Source organism: Giraffa tippelskirchi, chromosome 3 (genome assembly GCF_054371585.1).
Source record: "Giraffa tippelskirchi isolate mGirTip1 chromosome 3, T2T-mGirTip1v1.2.pri, whole genome shotgun sequence".
Lineage (NCBI taxonomy): Eukaryota > Metazoa > Chordata > Mammalia > Artiodactyla > Giraffidae > Giraffa > Giraffa tippelskirchi.
In genome coordinates, this window is record NC_137277.1 from 137,226,789 (window position 1) to 137,246,823 (window position 20,035).

Below are 20,035 nucleotides of genomic sequence, written 5' to 3' on the forward strand. Positions count from 1 at the left end.
TATGAAATGCAGTACTTGGATGCAATCTCAAAAACGACAGAATGATCTCTGTTCGTTTCCAAGGCAAAACATTCAATATCATGGTAATGCAAGTCTATGCCCCGACCAGTAATGCTGAAGAAGCTGAAGTTGAACAGTTCTATGAAGACCTACAAGACCTTTTACAACTAACACCCCAAAAAGATGTCCTTTTCATTATAGGGGACTGGAATGCAAAAGTAAAAGTCAAGAAACACCTGGCGTAACTGGCAAATTTGGCCTTGGAGTACAGAATGAAGCAGGGCAAAGGCTAATAGAGTTTTGCCAAGAGAATGCACTGGTCATAGCAAACACCCTCTTCCAACAACACAAGAGAAGACTCTACACGTGGACATCACCAGATGGTCAACACCGAAATCATATTGATTATATTCTTTGCAGCCAAAGATGGAGAAGCTCTATATAGTCAGCAAAAACAAGACCGGGAGCTGACTGTGGGTCATATCATGAACACCTTATTGCAAAATTCAGGCTTAAATTGAAGAAAACAGGGAAAATCTCTAGACCATACAGGTAGGACCTAAATCAAATCCCTTATGATTATACAGTGGAACTGACAAGTAGATTTAAGGGACTAGATCTGATAGACAGAGTCCCTGATGAACTATGGATAGAGATTTGTGACACCGCACAGGAGACAGGGATCAAGAACTTCCGTATGGAAAAGAAATGCAAAAAAATCAAAATGGCTGTATGAGGATGACTTACAAACAGCTGTGAAAAGAAGAGCAGTGAAAAGCAAAGGAGAAAAAAAGATATTCCCATTTGAATGCAGAGTTACAGAGAACGGCAAGTAGAGATAAGAAAGCCTTCCTCAGCGACCAATGCAAAGAAATAGAAGAAAACAACAGAATGGGAAAGACTAGAGATCTCTTCAAGAAAATTACAGATACCAAGGGAACATTTCATGCAAAGATGGGCTCAATAAAGGACACAAATGATATGGAACTAACAGAAGCAGAAGATATTAAGAAGAGGTGGCAAGAATACACAGAAGAACTGTACAAAAAAGATCTTCATGACCCAGATAATCACGATGGTGTGATCACTCACATAGAGCCAGACATCCTGGAATGTGAAATCAAGTGGGCCTTAGAAAGCATCACTAAGAACAAAGCTAGTGGAGGTGATGGAATTACAGTTGAGCTATTTCAAATCCTCAAAGATGATGCTGTGAAAGTGCTGCATTCAATATGCCAGCAAATTTGGAAAATTCAGCAGTGGCCACAGGACTGGAAAAAGTCAGTTTTCATTCCACTCCCAAAGAAAGGCAATGCCAAAGAATGTTCAAACTACCGCACAATTGCACTCATCTCACACGCTAGTAAAGTAGTGCTCGAAATTCTCCAAGCCAGGCTTCAGCAATATGTAACCGTGAACTTCCAGATGTTCAAGCTGGCTTTAGAAAAGGCAGAGGAACCAGAGATCAAATTGCCAACATCTGCTGGATCATCGAAAAAGCAAGAGAGTTCCAGAAAAACATCTATTTCTGCTTTATTGACTATGCTAAAGCCTTTGACTGTGTGGATCACAATAAACTGTGGAAAATTCTGAAAGAGATGGGAATACCAGACCACCTGATCTGCCTCTTGAGAAATCTGTATGCAGGTCAGGAAGCAACAGTTAGAACTGGACATGGAACAACAGACTGGTTCCAAATAGGAAAAGGAATATGTCAAGACTGTATATTGTCACCCTGCTTATTTAACTTCTATGCAGAGTACATCATGAGAAACACTGGGCTGGAAGAAGCACAATCTGAAATCAGTATTGCTGGGAGAAATATCAATAACCTCAGATATGCAGATGACACCACCCTTATGGCAGAAAGTAAGCAAGAACTAAAGAGCCTCTTGAAATTCAAAGAGGAGAGTGAAAAAGTTGGCTTACAGCTCAACTTTGAGAAAACTAAGATCATGGCATCTGGTCCCATCACTTCATGGGTAAATAGCTGGGGAAGCAGTGTCAGACTTTATTTTTATGGACTCCAAAATCACTACAGATGGTGATTGCAGCCATGAAATTAAAAGATGCTTACTCCTTGGAAGGAAAGTTGTGACCAACCTTGATAGCGTATTGGAAAGCAGAGACATTACTTTGCCAACAAAGGTCTGTCTAGTCAAGGCTATGGTTTTCCAATAGTCATGTATGGATGTGAGAGTTGGATGGTGAAGAAAGCTGAGCGCCGAAGAATTGATGCTTTTGAACTGTGGTGTTGGAGAAGACTCTTGAGATTCCCTTGGACTGCAAGGAGATCTAACCAGTCCATCCTAAATGAGATCAGCCCTACGTGTACATTGGAAGGCCTGATGTTGCAGGTGAAACTCCAATATTTTGGCCACTTCATGCGAAGAGTTGACTCATTGGAAAAGACCCTAATGCCGGGAAGGATTGGGGGCAGGAGGAGAAGGGGGCGACAAAGGATGAGATGTCTGGATGGCATCACCGACTCGGTGGACATTAGTTTCGGTAAACTCCGGGAGTTGGTGATAGACAGGGAGGCCTGGCGTGCTGCAATTCATAGGGTCACAAAAAGTCAGACACAACTCAACCACTGAACTGAACTGATATATGAATCAATATACTGTACCCACAAAACTAACACAACATTGTAAATCAAGTCTCTTCAATAAAATTAACCACAATAAAATAAAAAAAAATAATGAATCTTTGAAGTACACATACATACTATAAGTCACCAGATTTTTGTCTGCTCCTCTGTTTGAGATGCCAGCCTGAGCTATGGAGCTGCAGTCGTGGAAGGCCTGAAGTCTGCTCTGAGGCAGGGGGTGTACAGGTAAGCAACGACTGAATAATGGGAGTCACCTAGGAGAGTTGAGTGGAGCTCAACAGAGAAATCTGTGTGCAGAGAGATGCAGAGAGAAAGAGTTTCCTGATGAGTGGGAAGCTGGTTAGACAGGGTTGTGAGAAAAGGAGAGGTAGTTAGAGGATTCTTGTAAAAAGGACACTATGTCTTGGCTGAGTCTCAAATTATAATAAGCATAGCCAAGAAGGTATGTCAAGTTGAGACTATATAGAGTATGCCAAAACTTCAAAAGGTGCTTTGCTTAATTGGAAAACTAGTCTAGAGATGGTTAGAGCACCACATGTGCATCAGTGAGAAGCAGATGAGACATGGGAGCTTGGTGAGGGATACAAGTCAACACAGCCAACCTTTGAATTCTCTGTCTTCACAGTAGTTTGTTAGTTGTTCAGTCATGCCTTACTCTTTGCGACCCCATGGACTTCAGCCCACCAGCCTCTTCTGTCCATGGGATTTTCCAAGGAAGGATGCTGGAGTGCGTTGCCATTTTCTTCTCCAGGAGATCTTTGCAACCCAGGGATAGAACCTGGGTCTCCTGCACCTCAGGCAGATTCTTTACCAACGGAACTATGAGGGAAACTGTCTTCATGGTGGGAGGCTATTCTTAGGCAAATGCACATGGCTTCTGGCCTTGGAGAAGCCTCTGAAATTCTCCTGTGAGAAAAGTAAGAATGAAGAATAAGGGGTAAAATGGTAGGGAAGCAAAGAGAATAGAAACTTGATCTCATATATTCATATATATATATATATATTTCATATTTCCTTGATAGGTTATTTCAAAATATTGAGTATCGTTCCTTGTATACAGTAGTTCCTTTTGGTTATCAGTTTTATACATAGTAATGTGCATATATTAATCCCAAACTCCTTATTTATCTTCTCTTCTCCCTTTCCCCTTTGGTAACCATAAGCTTGTTTTCTCTACCTGTGAAGCTCTTTATGTTTTATAAATAAGATCATTTGTAGAATTTTTTTTTTTTTTTTAGATTCCACATATCGGTGATATCATAGTTCATCTTTTTCTGTCTGACTTACTTCATTTAGTATGATAAGGCCCATCCATGTTGCTGCAAATGACATTTTATGGCTGAGTAATATTCCATTGTACTGGAATATAAATATACCATTTTTTTAAATCTATCATCTGTTGATGGACACTTAGGGTGCTTCCATATTTCGGCTATCAATTTTTACTTCTAATTTTACTGAGAAGGATAAACCTCACAGGGGAGGCTGGGACCACATGGCTAAGTACTCCAGAGTGATTTTCTCTGACAGCCTTGTCTTCCTTGGCCTTCTGATCTTCTTTGGACCCATTACACTAACGCTGTGTCTAGAGACAATTTTCTCCTGCTCAGTTCTGAGCTCCTGAAGGTCAGGATTCATCAGTTCAGCTGATAGTAACCAGCCCTCACACACAGAAGTTGTTCAGAAAAATGCACAAAAGAAAGGACAGCAGGGATTGGGAAACTGATTGAGAAAGCAATCTTAACTACACAGGTTTTTTTCTGACAGTGTAATAGACATAAATGAAATGGCTACAAGGCAGCAGTGAGGAAAAAGCATGGATGAGATATAACAAAGAGAGAAACAAAACAATTTTAAAAACTGAAGCAAAGCAGAGTGGATAACCATTTGACACCTAGAATAATAAATGTGGAAAATGGGGTGGAAGAAATATTTCTATGGGATATGGAATGAGCAGAAGATATTGTAGAATTGAGAGAGAGAGAGGCAGGTGAGGTTTCTTGCAGAGGTGAAGGGGAAGAAGTACATGGAGATCCAGGGGCAGAGCCAAGAATCTACTCCCTCAACCCCTGCAAAGACTACAACAGGAAGGTCAACTTCTGAAATCCACACTTCCCTGGGATTTGAATAATCTGGAGCTCTCTGGTCAACCTCTAGTGGGGGTTGTGGGGGAACATTAGAATGATCCTGTCAGCTGAATGAAGTATGCTGCTAACTGGAGCCACTGCCCTGCACTTCTTTGTCCTTCCTGGAGCAGTCGCGGTCACTAAGCCCTATTCTTATGGTGGCAATAGTTAACTTAGAGGCAGAATATTTGAGTTCTTTCTCTTGTTTCTTTATCTACTGTAGGTATGAATAGAGCTTTATAAGATGACATCATAAATCCTGTGATCAAATTTAAAAATATTTGTTCTTCATAGGCATTAAATATTCTGACAAAATATGAGCAGAAGCTCTAAAGAAAAACCGTATTATAAACTCCATGATTTTAAAAGTGGTTAATTTTCAAAAGGAGTTATATATCAAGCTGTTTAAAACATTTCTTTCATGTCCCAACTTTTTTTTTTGTTTGTTTCCTGCTTTTTGTGCAAAATATGACACAATGGATCATCAAACTCTCAAAAAGCACCATCAAGTAAAACATAAAATAGGAGTTATCAGATTTAGTACTGAAAAATAATGTATTTATATAAATATATTCACAGTCTGAAAAGAATCTATCTTGAGTATATCAGGATTACCATTCTGTGTTTTCTGACAGTCCCTTCCTTCCACTGGTTAAATCATTTATTTTCTTTGACATCAGTGATAGGACTACTAGAGCTATAAACTTTAACTGAAGAAAAACCTAGTATTTATTTTGATCAACCACTAAAATAGGATTATAAAAATGTACACACTTTAACAACAAGTCTGATTATCTTACCGTACAGTTGAGGGGTAGAGAATAACCAAACACTCTCCAAATACTACTGCAAAGAAATGGCCAGATTTGTGGTGTGCAACATCACCTCTATGCAAAGAGATGAAGTAAACATGATTGCAAAAACATTGCTGCCGCTACTGCTGCTAAGTCGCTTCAGTCGTGTCCGACTCTGTGCGACCCCATGGACGGCAGCTCACCAGGCTCCGCCGTCCCTAGGATTCTCCAGGCAAGAATACTGGAGTGGGTTGCCATTTCCTTCTCCATGCAAAAACATTAACCTTTATCAAATCACTGGTTTTCTGCTCGTGTGATGTTGAGAGTTTCTACTTTAAAGTGGAAAAGATAAGTGAAGCCAGCATAGCATGGAAAAGATAAATAGAAAACTTATTGTTGGAGACCGATTTTTATTCCTGGGTTGGGAAGATCCCGTGGAGGAGGGAATGGCAACCCACTCCAGTATTCTTGCCTGGAGAATCCCACAGACAGAGGAGCCTGGCAAACTAAATTCCATAGGGTTACAAAGAGTCAGACATGCCTGAAGTGACTAAGCATGCAAGCATTGATAAAAGGCAGTAAATCAATCATCAGGAGACATTAAAATATTTATACTTAGCATTTCAGATTTATTATAACTTGATGGCAACGAGGCAGACCGTCAGTGATGACCAGAGCACCAGTGCCTCAAAAGTATTGGACACCCTGTAAATTGAATACCCTTCTTCCCTCCACTTTCACTGAAGGAAGGGAACAACTGAATAAAAAGTAATACACCAAAATTAGCTAGACATCTGTTGTTTTTAGATAAAACACTGAGTAGTGATATTTAGTTTTAGAACCTATGTGAATATTTTGTGTTCTACTAAATATAGAAAACATTAACCACATTGCAAGACCACTTACCAATTGACAAATATTTGATGGCCCTGTGTGTCAAGCATTATAATGAAAGCTGTAGATCATTCATTCAAGAACAAGTAAGGCAGAGATCCTTTTCTTGAAGTAAGAAAAGATGATAGAATATTACTCATATGCTACCCATACCTCTAAAGCAGTGGTTTATGCTTTAATGTTCATAAAAATCTTACTGAGGTGTTTGGAAACAAGGAGATTTTTCACTACCAACATCCTCCAGGCAATCTGATTCAGCATATCCGAGGTTAGTCCCAGCTATCTACATTTACAATGGATGCCCTAAGTGAAGGTGAAATAAAAGTTTATAACTTGGGTAGCAGTTATCAGACCTATCTGCATATTAAAATTTCTTTATGATCTTTCTAAAAATTCCAATGCCTATTCCTCACATCCAACATTTAATTGAATTGCTTTTGGTGTGGTATTTTTGAAAGATCTGCCAGTTATGCTAAGGCACACTCAGGACTGAGAAACACTGCCTTAGAGAACCAGAACAATGAGGTAAAAAAACCCTCGCAGATATTTTACGTTGTGTGGGTCATAGCTTTTCCGATGTGACCTCACTTCTTAGATGCTTACTAGTTAATTATCATATCATCATTGTTGAAGTCATCAGCAGTAGAATAGTTACATTTTATTTTACTTTTGCTTTTACTATTTCAGACACTCTTGTGCTTTACATATGGATAATTGTGTTTAATCTTCCCAATCATAGTCTCTGCAGAGGGACAGAGAAATCTGCATTCTAGATAATTGTTATACATATTAACTTTGAGACCCATTACCCCTTAGTGATTTCTTTAAAATTTAGATCTGAGGATAGATTACCTTTCTTGAAGCCATCAGAAACTCCTCCTCACCCTTAGGTAGATTGATTTGTCCTGTCCTCAGATATTATGGTTGTGAGGATTAAAAGAGAATAGTTGTGTGTAAAGCAACTTGAGGGTCTAGAATCTAGTAAATATAAAATCTGATCTCCAGATACACACACACACATATACGCTCACGGGAGTGGGTTGCCATTTCCTGCCCCAGGGAATCTTCCCAACCTAGGAATTAAACCCACATCTACTGCATCTCCTGCACTGGCAGGGGAATTCTTTACCACTGCACCACCTGGGAAGCCCTATGTGTGTGTGTGTGTGTGTGTGTGTGTGTGTGTGTCTATACTTTTTCAGATTTTTCAGTTATAGGTTATAATAAAATATTGAGTATTATTCCCTGTGCTATACAGTAGGTCCTTCCTTGTTGGCTATCTACTATATTTAATAGTTTGTATCTATTAATCCAAAACTCCTAATTTTTCCTTCCCTCTCTTCCCCTTTGGTAGCCATAAGTTTGTTTTCTATGCCCGTGAGTCTCTTTCCGCTTTGTAAATAAGTTTATCTGTATCATGTTTTAGATTTCACATATACGTGATATCATATATTTGTCTTTCTCTGTCTGACTTACTTCACTTAGTATGATAATCTCTAGGTCTATCCATACTGGATGCTATAAAAATCACTTTGCTGTACACCTGAAACTAACACAACATTGTCAATTAACTAGTGAAAGTGACAGTGTCAGTCCCTCAGTCGTGTCCAATTCTTTGCAACCCCATGAACTGTAGCCTTTAGTGCTCCTCTGTCCATGGGATTCTCCAGATAAGAATACTAGAGTAGGGTGCCATTCCTTTCTCTATGGGATCTTCCTGACCCAAGGATCAAACCCAGGTCTCCCGCATTGCAGGTAGATTCTTTACTGTTTGAGCCATACTACACTTCAATCTATTAGAAAAAAAATACTTTACAATAAGAAACAAAACAAAATCTGACCCTCCAAAAACCAATTTACCTCTCTAGTAAAAGGTAATGGCTTTACCATCATCCTCCTCTTTATAAACACACACAAGCTCTAAACTATTTGCAGAACCACATATACCCTCTGAGGTATCAAATCTTATAAGTTGTTTCTCCCTCTGCTTTAAAGCCTTTCTCATTCTGCCTCTCAACTTGATCTCTGTCTGGTCTCAGTTTAGTTGTCTTGAAGCCATACTATTTTAATATACAGTGGACTTCTTGGCCAGTTCTTGATCCTGGAAAATGGTGTCCTGGATGGTCTAAGTGCATAATAGGATATGACCGTTTAAACAAAAATTCGAAGGTGGAGATGTGTGTATATGTGTCTGTGTGTGCATGTTACAGAGAAAGAGAGAGAGAGAATGATCAGTGAAAGGCACTGATTGTTGAAGGTGAAAAGACTGTCTCAGGAGATGATTGATTTTCCACCAGTTGATCTAATGGTAATGACATATATCACTTAGTAAACAAATTCTTTAATCTGACAATTGCTGCTTTCAAAATCTGTCTGTTAGTTTAGAACATAAATAATGCAGCTTCTCAGTAGCTTAGTGGTGTTTTTGTTTTTCCACTGAAAAATTCTACTCCTGATTCTGCAATGATAGCGCATTCCAAGTTCCCACGTGCATTCTCTTCAGGGCTAGTGCTAATGAAAACTGAGCAATACAGTTAATGTAGAGTTGCATAATTAGAGATAAGTTGAAAGCAATCTTTGGGGCCATCAAAGCAACCCCATTCTTGTGGAGATGAAGAACCAGTTCCATGGTGCGAATATTCTCTCTGAAGTAGGTCACCAGCATTCTGTATTTCCATCTGAATAAGAAACAGTTTTGTCCAGAAAGTAATCTTTATTGAAGAAGAAAGCTGCAAAAGTTAAGTTTCATCATGGGCCAATAATGTCAAAAGAAAGACAGAGTGTTAGTAAATTCAAAAAGATGCCAAGTATCTGGAATGGTCAAGGGAGGTTAAAGGATTAAAATGAATTTTAACTTGTTCAGATTGTGCCCTAGTTTTGTCAACTATGTTTGCATCAAATATTTAAAGAGAGTTTTCTCCCTTCTCTCTGTATTCTGAATTGTTTCCTCTAATAGTCATAGAAAATGCATTTTCTTTCACCTTTTTATTACTGGCTAACTAAGGTAGACTATCACTATTTTATAAATGTGGCTTTATTCCTTGAAATAGTCTAGAAAATAAAATAAAAATAAACATTCAGTTAAGAAAGTGAAAGTCGCTCAGTCGTGTCTGACTCTTTGCCACCCCTTGGATTATATAGCCCATGAAATTCTCCAGTCCAGAATATTGAAGTGGGTAGCCTTTCCCTTCTCCAGCAGATCTTCCTGACCCAGGAATCAAACCAGGATCTCTTGCATTGCAGGTGGATTCTTTACCAACTGAGCTATGAAGGAAGCCCTATACAGTCAAGCAAGTAGATAAGAATTATAAAAAACATAGGAGTAAAATAATTTTAATTTGTGACACAGGTTGTCAAACTGTTCAATAATCAAAAATCTGAGTTTTTGTTGTTTAGAGGTAATTTTGAAAGTTATAAAGTGCTGCGGTGACCCTGAAAACAATAGGGGCGACATTTAGGGCTGGGGAATGTAAGTAGGGAGAAATGTGAGTTATTGATAATGGATATGGGGGTTCTTCTGGGGGTGAAAGTGTTTTAAAATTATAATATTATAGTACGGTCTGTGCAACTCTGTATTACTAAAGGCTATTGTATTATATATTTATAACTATAAAATGGGTGAATTGTATGGTAGGTGGACTATATCTTCATAAAGCTATCATTGTTTTTTTTAAAGGTTTTCAAGTTTATGTACACAGAAGCCAAAAGGATTAGATAGAAAGAGATACTGATAATCTCTAGGAATTTTTTTTCAACATAGTCATTTCAGTAACTATTAATTACTATAGACCATATCTCATCTGAGAGGCTGCCTCCATCAAGTAATTGACTTTATTTAGCTGTGGTTCTTTGCTGTGGAAAGTAATTACATATAATAGGCATTCCCTCATCTTCAAGTCACCCAAGATATGAAGCCAATAAGTAGCAAGAAGTGATTGCATGTAATGGGAGTAGTTATTTCTAACAGTTGATGTACAGTTTCTCATTTGTTAGGGGGAGAGAGTTTCTCTACTTCCACATGTGAATGTTATCCCTTAACCAAATTTATACTATAGTTGCAATAATACCATTTACTATCATTTCAAAATTATAGATTGATTATTAAAACCAGCAGCTTTTAATGAGCCCACATAAATAACAGCTAGCCTTGCCATTAATTAAATGTTGCTAAATTATTTTCTTTCTTTGTGTATGCTTGCCTTATCATGCCAAGAGATGGTAATCTACTGTTTATTAGATGACAGTAAATGCATAAAAGAGATGGTGATAAATAGCTTTAAAGAAATTTTCAATATTGTACTGTCATTCCTATGTGACTCATGTTATTTTGTATGAATAATGAATATGGTGAAATGGGATTTGTTTCTCCACATTTTAATTAAGCATAAAATGAAAGACCACAGAGAAGAGTGTCAGATAATTTGAATTACTGGCCATTTGTACCATATGATTTGAGAAGAGGGGTGGTCTGCTTTTGTTTTAGTGTCTGACATGTATTAGTATGAAACCCAGTATTACTCAAGCTGTTTGATCAAGGGCAAGTCAATTAACCTCTCTGAGACAGTTTCCAAATATGTAATAACAGGGATAAGGCACTAATCTGCTGGAGTTTTGTGAAGATTACATTAAAAAGCTTCTTTAAAGCACCTACTACAATATATACAAAGTATCAAAATATTAGTTTCATTTAATTTCATTTGAAAGACATTCCTAAGAGTGCTGTATGAGGTCTCTTTCATAACCTATAATGTTTTTAAAAATCCACCATTAAATCTGATTTGTTTTGAGTTGTTAAGTCATTTTAGTCAAGAAGACTAAGCAAAATTTGGGGAATTACACACATTAATACACTGCTGCTTTACACGTGCTGTTGACTGTAAATTGAAATGTATTTCTGGAAGTGATTTGGACATAAATGTGTTCAGATCTTCTGAATTAGATGCTTACTTTTAAATGAACATCTAGTTTTAAATACTATCCTAAGTTATAACAAGACAAGTGGGCCAAGCTTTAGGTACAAATATATTAACTACAATATTATTTATAGTATAAAACAATAGGATTATCTGAGTTTCCAACTTTAGGGGAATTAAATAATTTTTGATGGATCTTTTAACAGCTATACTGCTCTCTAGTTTTATCCCTACCTTCATACTGTGAACTAAAACCAAAAAAGGTAATGACTTCTTATGGGATAAATCAGGAAAGAAAGAAGCTGTTAAGAAACTGTATGAAGGAACAGTGTGTGAGGAGCTTGCTGTATGCTTTTGCTAATGAAACAATCACTGAACTGCTGAAAAAATACTTTAAAAAACTAGCAAACAAAACAAAAACAACTATTTAGTGTCTGGAAATTTTCCTAAGGGCATGCAGAAAATGGAAAAACATATATTTAAGAAAATGTATTAAATCTCAGTGAGAGAACAGGGAGTCTGTGGTGTGACGACTTCTATTTCCTCCCCAGCTCAGTGTAAAGGGAGCTCTATATTGGATAAGTTTGGCCAAGAACATGGGGTTCCCATTCACATCTGCTACCTTTCTAAGATGATAGCTTCACCTAGTGAGGATAGGCCACTTGTATCTCTCAACTTCTCCTCAGGTCTGTCTTGTGAGTCCTTCATTATTTCAGAGAAATGTGGCAATGAAGACAGGGGTTCCCTAAATATTCTGAACATGGCAATACTCCTTAAGTTGATTGATTAAAAGGTTCAACATAATCCTTATCAAAATCCAAGCTTCCTCCTTTGCATAAATTGTCAAATTGACCCTAAACCTCATGTGGAAATTCAAAAGATGCATAAGAGCTAATATAATCATGAAAGGGAAAACCAAGTTTGGAAGATTCACAATAACTAATTTCTTTTTTGTCCCCTGCTTTATCAAGGCATAACTGAAAAGTTGCAATATATTCTAAAAGTACAATGTGATGATTTGATACACCTGCTCATTGTGAAAGGATTTTTACAAACATTTAATTAGCATACCTGTCATCTCACAGAGTTACTCTTTTCCCCTTTTCTTTCCTTATTCATTTCTATTTCTTCTCTGTGAGAATACTTAATATATTTTCTTTTAGCAAGTTTCAATTGCACAATACAGAATATTAACTACATTCATTATGTTATGTATTAGATCCTCAGAACTTATTCATCGTATCCCTGAAGCCTGCACCTTTTTTCCATGCTCTCCTCATTTCTCCCAGCACATAAGCCTTGGCAACCATCAACCTACTCTCTGTTTCTATGATTTTAACTTTTTAAATATACATATATTTCACATATAAGTGAAACATGTAATATTTATCTTTCTCTCTCTGTCTTATTTCATTATATGTTATCCAAGTTGATCCATGTCACAAATGCAGAATTCCTTCTTTTTTTAAGGCTTAATCACATTCTACCATATTACATTTCTTATTTAAAAACTACCCACAAAGTTGCAGTATTCAAAATACTATGGTGTGTGTGTGTGTGTGTCTGTTGCTCAGTCACGTCCAACTTTTTGCAGTCCCATGGACTGTAGCCCACAAGGCTCCTCTGTCTATGGAATTCTCCAGGCAAGAATACTGGAGTGGATAACCATATCCTTCTCCAGGGGATCTTCCAGACCAAAGGATTGAACACAGGTCTCCTGCTTTGCAGGTAGATTCTTTACTGTCTGAGCCACCAGGGAAGCCCAAATACGATGGTACTGGCATGTAAATAGGCATATAGATCAAAGGAATAGAATATAAAGACCAGAAACAAAGCAATTCATTAATCGTCAATTGATTTTTGACAATCATGCTGAAGCCATTCACTTGGAATAAGAGTACTCTTCACAGCAAATGGTTCTGGGCCACCTGGATACCCAAATGCAAGAGAATTAAGTTGGCCTCATTCCTCACCTCATGAAGAAAAATTGACTCAAAATAAATCAGAGACCAAAATATAAAAGCTAACATAATAAAAATCTTAAAAAATAGATGTACATTTTCACAACATTGGATTCAGCTTTATTTTTCTGATAGGACACCAAAATCAAAAACAACTAAAGAAAAAAGGAATTAAGTGGACTGCATCAAAATAAAGAAATTTTGTGCTGCAAACAATACCATTAAGAATGCAAAAAGACAAACCACAAACTTGCAGAAAACATTTTAATATCATCCAACTGATAAGCGAACTCTGAGTACATACTAAAAACCTGAAAGTTTAAGTGGATGAACTGTGTGGTAAATGAATTATAGCTTAACAAAACAGTATTTCAAAAAAGGAAACAATTCCTATGCATTATAACTTGCATTAGACACTTTACTCTGTGTATGTACTGCCTAAATTTACTGTACCTTCTGAGATGGGTAGAGATGTTAGGGCTCATTAACAAATGCAACCTAGGTCTTCATGACTTTTGTCCTCTCTTGTTCAAGTAGGGCCATGTAACTCCAAAGTCACCTTCCTGGGTAATATTTTTGGGTTTCTTCCACAGGTGCACTAACAGAGTTCTCCTTACAGGCATCCTTGCTGCAGTGCCCTGAGCATGGTATTTCTCATTTACTGCTGCCCCTCCTCCACAGAGCTCCATTGCTACTGTAGTCTGCTGCCGGCAGCACTTGTCAGCTTGAGGGCAGCTACTGCCGATACCCTGACTGTACCACACCCTCTGAAGTTCCTCTGATGCTCTCACAGTCTTTCTTGCCCTGCTGGGTGCCACAAACCATGTTTGTGGTCACTTCTGGGACACTGGCACCTCCTTAGGCTCCCTTGGTACAGGTAAATTCTAAGCCCCATCATGGTATGTTGTTCTACAAAGTGAGCATTGAGGTTTAAAACAAAAACTAGAGAAAGATTCTCTCCCTTTCAAATTATATTAATATTCTGTTTGAATAATTATCAGTGTAAGAGCTCTAAATTTTTACAGCCATCCCTATTCCCATACACATATCCAGAGAGCTGGGCAGAGCAAGTAACAGGTACCACACTGCAGAACTCACAGGCCTCCTAACAAGGCTATATCTATGCATTATTTCACAGATTAACTTTGTTCTTGGTCCTTCTTTTAGTAGCTGCCTCTTTCTTTTAATTTGAGCTATCTTGTTAAAGCCAGCATCCACACTTTGTTTACCTCTTAGTTTGTATTCAGCCCATAGCTGAATTGCAACAGTAAATATGATTTGAGTTTTCCAACAGGCTACTCAGTCCTCCTGCAAATAGATCCTTGTTTCTCTGCTCCCATATCCTTTGTTAGGCACTCCTGTCTTAGCATGGGCCACAACATGCTGTGTTTATTAATCTACTTCCATGTCTTAGTCTTTTGTACCTCTCTGTAGATCCTAAGGGCAGGAGCAATGCATTATTCAACTTCTGTTCTTAACCCTAACATCTATCCTCGTGTTAGAAACCGAGCAAACACTCTGCATACACACCCTGAATTAATGAATTAAGTCATATTGCATCTATTTGTTTTCCTTCCAGTCTTGCTTATTATGATCCTTGAACTAAAGATATTTTATTCATCACACTGTGCCAACAAACTAAAAGAGTTGGATCCATTCTATTGACGAAAATTTATTAAAAATTTGCTGAACTTTGTGACATTTATAAATGTGTGGGAATGATTCATACAACTATTGATAATGATTATCAATGCAGTATTAACTGATTATAATACCAGCCCTCTAAATCATTGTTACAGGTCCTATCACATGTCAGGTAACCTTTTGCTTTTTAAATGAATATGAAAAAGATAGTATTTGATTACTTTTAGAGTAGACTTCCCACCAAAGGCATTTAGATAAAAGCTGGAATGAAATAGATGCATTTCATTTACAGTGTAAGTTAAAACATCTGTTTGATATTCACTCCTTTGTGTGGAGAAATCCTTTCTACTTTTCTGAATTCCAGTAATTGTCTTATTTGTAGTCCCTTGATGCAGACCTTTGCCTCCTGCCAACTGCTTGCCAAACGTGGTCTCAATGCTAATGAAGGGAGAGGTTCCCAGAGAGCAAATGATATATATTGAAATCAAACACTCTTCTAAAACTATTGTTTTCAGATTTCCACTAAATCATCCTTCTGGTGACCCTTTCTACTCGGTGGATTTCAAAACATTTAGTGAAAAAATAACTAGAATAAAAAGTCATTATTCACAGATGCTCTGCACACCTGAAGGGTAAAGTTAGTTTTCCTTTTGTGCATTATTTATATCAGTGGTGCAGTACTTTTTTTCCCCCTTTCTGGATCCACTTTGATTTCTCCTGCTTAGCTATGGTATAGCAATTGAATTTAAATATCAGAGAATCACTGCCTCTGAGGTGTCTAAACTTAGGGTTAAAATAAAAGATTAGAAAACAGAATGGTGACATCAAGCCTGCTTCTGGATCTTAGGATAGGTATCTTTATCTTATAATATAGTAACTCTATCATAGAATGGGAACATAAAGGTTCCTTCTCTATCTTAGAATAAAACCAAGTCCAATAAATTCTTGAATTTATGGGACATATTTTAAAACCTCTGTCTCCTGGTTACTCCCTCTGTGACCTTGGCAAAGTTACTCAGTCTCTCTATTCTATGGTTTTCTAGTCTGTGAGAAAACAAAAAAAAAAGAGAAAATGAGCTTTAGGTATAATACCTACGTTATAGTCTTATTATAAGAATTGATTTGGGGGATTATCTTGGTGGTGCAGTGGTTAAGGATCCCCCTTCCAATGCAGGGTATGGTGTCTTGATCCCTGGCCAGTGAACTACTATCCCACATGACACAGGACCACTAAACCCATGCACTGCATTGAAATATCCCACATGCTGCTAAAAAGATACTATGTGCTGCAACTAAGACCCTATGTATCCAAATAATAAATAAATATTTTTAAAAATAGAATTAATTTGGAAGTGACACCAGCAAGATGGCATACTAGAAAACTCCACTCCCTCATTCCCCACTGGAAACATTAAATACACAAATATATACTGGCTAAAATAACTTTACTGAAGTTCTGGAAATCAGTCAACTACCTCCAGCAATCAAGTGAAAGACCAACCAAAAAAAAAAAAAATTCAGACAGTAAATTTCTTTATTTTTTCAACTGCTTTTGTCCACACCTTATCCAGCGTGATATTTCTTAGTCTGACAGAAGGAGCAAAAACCAGCACCACTTGGATCTCAGACTCGTAAAAGTCATGAGTAGCAGCAGGTAAGGTTAATGGACCCGGCGAGTAAACTAGAGACCTGCTAGCACCTGGGTCAAGTGGCTACTGATTAGAACACAATAGCACATTGAAGGCCCAAAGAAGAAGCAGAAGTGAGAGTCTCAGTGAAAATAAGACATCAAAACAAAAAGCTGTGTGTAAGGTGAATCAGGGAGATGGTGAGGGACAGAGTAGCTTGGCGTGCTGCAGTCCATGGTGGTGTGAAGAACCAGACGTGACTAAGAGACTGAACAATAACAACAGGGTGAAACAGAAAACAAAATGCACAAGTGTGTGTCTGCATGTGCACACACACACATACAGTGGCCCAGAGAAGACACATGCTCTCCAAAATGCTGATAAGACTTTAAGCCTTCACATTGGGTCGGTTTGAAGGCTCAGAACATGCCCTACTAAAGGTCTTCCATTTCATAGCACTAATGAGATGAAAAAATTACTAGAATCATGCAACCTAACAACATTGAATCATGAATTAAGAGAAAACTTGAATAGAACTGCAACTGTTAAGGAGATTGAATCAAGACTCAAAATATCTCCCCCAAAAGAAAAGCCCAGGACAAGATTGCTTTATGGGTGAATTCAACCAAACATTTAATAGACTTAATGCCAGTCCTTTTCAGTATCTCCCAAAATGTTGAAGAGGAAAGAATACTTCCAAACTCATTCTGAAGCCAGCATTATCTCGGTACCAAAGGTGAACAAAGACACTGCTCAGTAAGAAAATTTAGACCAACATCCTTTAAGAATATTGATGCAAAAATCCCCAAAGAAACCAAAGCAGTAAACCAAATTCAGTAATTCAACAACATTAATGATTATATACCATGACTATATGGGAATTATGCCTGAAATTCAAGGATAATTCCACATTTGAAAATCAATCATTGTAACATATTAACAGAATGAAGGAAAAGCACACATATTACATTGATGCAGGAACAGAGTTTGAAAAAATTCAACATCCTTTCATGATGTAACTGCTTAATAAACTAGGAATACAAAGACACCTCAACATACAAGAGCCCATATATGAAAAACCCAGAGATAGCATCATACTCAGTGGTGAAAAACAAAGCTTTTCCTCTAAGATCAGGAGCTGGACAAGGATATTGCTTTTATCACTCCTATTCAAAACAGCCCCAGTCAGAACAGTTAGGTAAGGGCAGAAACACATCCAAATTGAAATGAAAAAAGTAAAATCATTGCTACTCACAGACAACATGATCTTATATTTTAAGATTCATGGGTGGTACTTCCTGGCCCATCTTGGTAAAAGCAGCCAGTTTTCCAGGAAAGTTTATTATAAACAATTCACAGTGGTAAAGAATTTGTCTGCCAATGTAGGAGACGTGAGATGTGGATTCAGTCTCTGAGTGGGGAAGATCTCCTGAAGCAGGAAATGGCAATCTACTTCAGCATTCTTGCCTAGAAAATACCCGTGCACAGGGGAGCCTGGTGGGCCAAAGTCCATGGAGTCACAAAGATTAAGTCATGATAGAGTGACTGAGCACACACACGCACACACAACACACACACACACACACACATGATCCTAAATGTAGAAAATCTAGTGATTCTACAAAAAGTGTTAGAACTGATAAACCAATTTAATCAAGTTTTGGGATACATTTTTAACACAGAGAAATCAGTATGTTTCTATATACCAATAATAAATAATCTGTAAGGAAATTAAAAGTATAATTTGATTTTTAATATAATCAAATATAAAAAATAATTCTTAGGAATAAACTTAACTAATGAATTGGAAGACTTGTATACTGAAAACTAAAAAATGTTCCTGAATGAAATGAAAGAAGGTACAAATAAATAAGAAGACATCTGTATTCATAAACTGGAAGACTTAATATTGCTAAAGATATCAATAAAAGGCAACGTGGTCTACAGATTTAATATAATTGCTATTTAAAAAAAAACACTAATCTTTTTTGTCAGAGTAGAAAATTTCAATCTCTAAATTTATATGGAATTTCAATGAACCCTGAGTTGTCAAAATAATAATAGAAAAGAAGAACAAAGTAAGATGTCTCACACTTTCTGATTTAAATTCTTACTGCAAAGCAGTAGTAATCAAAACTGTCTGGTACTGACATAAAGACAAACATACCGACCAGTGGAATAAGGTTCAGTTCAGTTGAGTCTCTGTCCTGTCCAACTCTTTGCAACCACATGGACTGCAGCACGCAAGGCTTCCCTATCTATCACCAACTCCTGGATCTTATTCAAACTAATATCCATCGAGTTGGTGATGCCATCCAACCATATCATCCTCTGTTGTCCCCTTCTCCTCCTGCCTTCAATCTTTTCCAGAATCAGGGTATTTCCAATGAGTCAGTACTTCACATCAGATGGCCAAAGTATTGGAGTTTCAGCTTCAACATCAGTCCTACCAATGAATATTAAGGGCTGATTTCTTTTAGGATGGACTGTTTGGATCTCCTTGAAGCCCAAGGGACTCTCAAGAATCTTCTCCAACACCATAGTCAAAAGCTTCAATTCTTCAGTGTTCAGCTTTCTTTATAGTCCATCTCTCACATCCATAATGACTACTGGAAAAACCATAGCTTTGACTAGACGGACCTTTGTCGGCAAAGTGATGTCTCTGCTTTTTAATATGCTGTCTAGGTTGGTCATAACTTTTCTTCCCAGGAGCAAGCACCTTTTAATTTCATGGCTGCAGTCACCATCTGAAGTGATTTTGGAGCCCCAAAAGATAAAGTCTGTCACTGTTTCCATTGTTTCCCCATCTATTTGCCCATGAAGTGAAGAGACCGGATGGCATCTTCTTAGTTTTCTCAATGTTGAATTTTAAGCCAACTTTTTCACTCTCCTTTTTCACTTTCATCAAGAGGTTCTTTAGTTCTTCTTCGCTTTCTGCCAAAAGGGTGGTGTCATCTGGATATCTGAGGTTACTGATATTTCTCCCAGCAATATTGAATCCAGCTTGTACTTCATCCAGTCCAGCATTTCTCATGATCTACTCTGTGTATAAGTTAAATAAGCAGGATAACAATGTGCAGCCTGATCTCCTCCTTTCCCAATTTGATACCTGTCTGTTGTTCCGTGTCTAGCTCTAGCTCTTGCTTCTTGACCGGCATACAGATTTCTCAGGAGGCAGGTCAGGTGGTCTGATATTCCAGTCTCATGAAGATTTTCCCACAGTTTGTTATGATCAACACAACCAAAAGCTTTGGCATAGTCAATAAAGCAGAAGTAGATGCTTTTCTGGAACTCTCTTGCTTTTTAGACGATTCATCCAGCAATTTGAACTCTGGTTCCTCTGCCTTTTCTAAATACAGTTTGAACATATGGAAGTTCAGGGTTCATGTACTGTTGAAGCCTGTCTTGGAGAATTTTGAGCATTACTTTGCTAGTGTGTGAGATGAGTGCAACTGTGCAGTAGT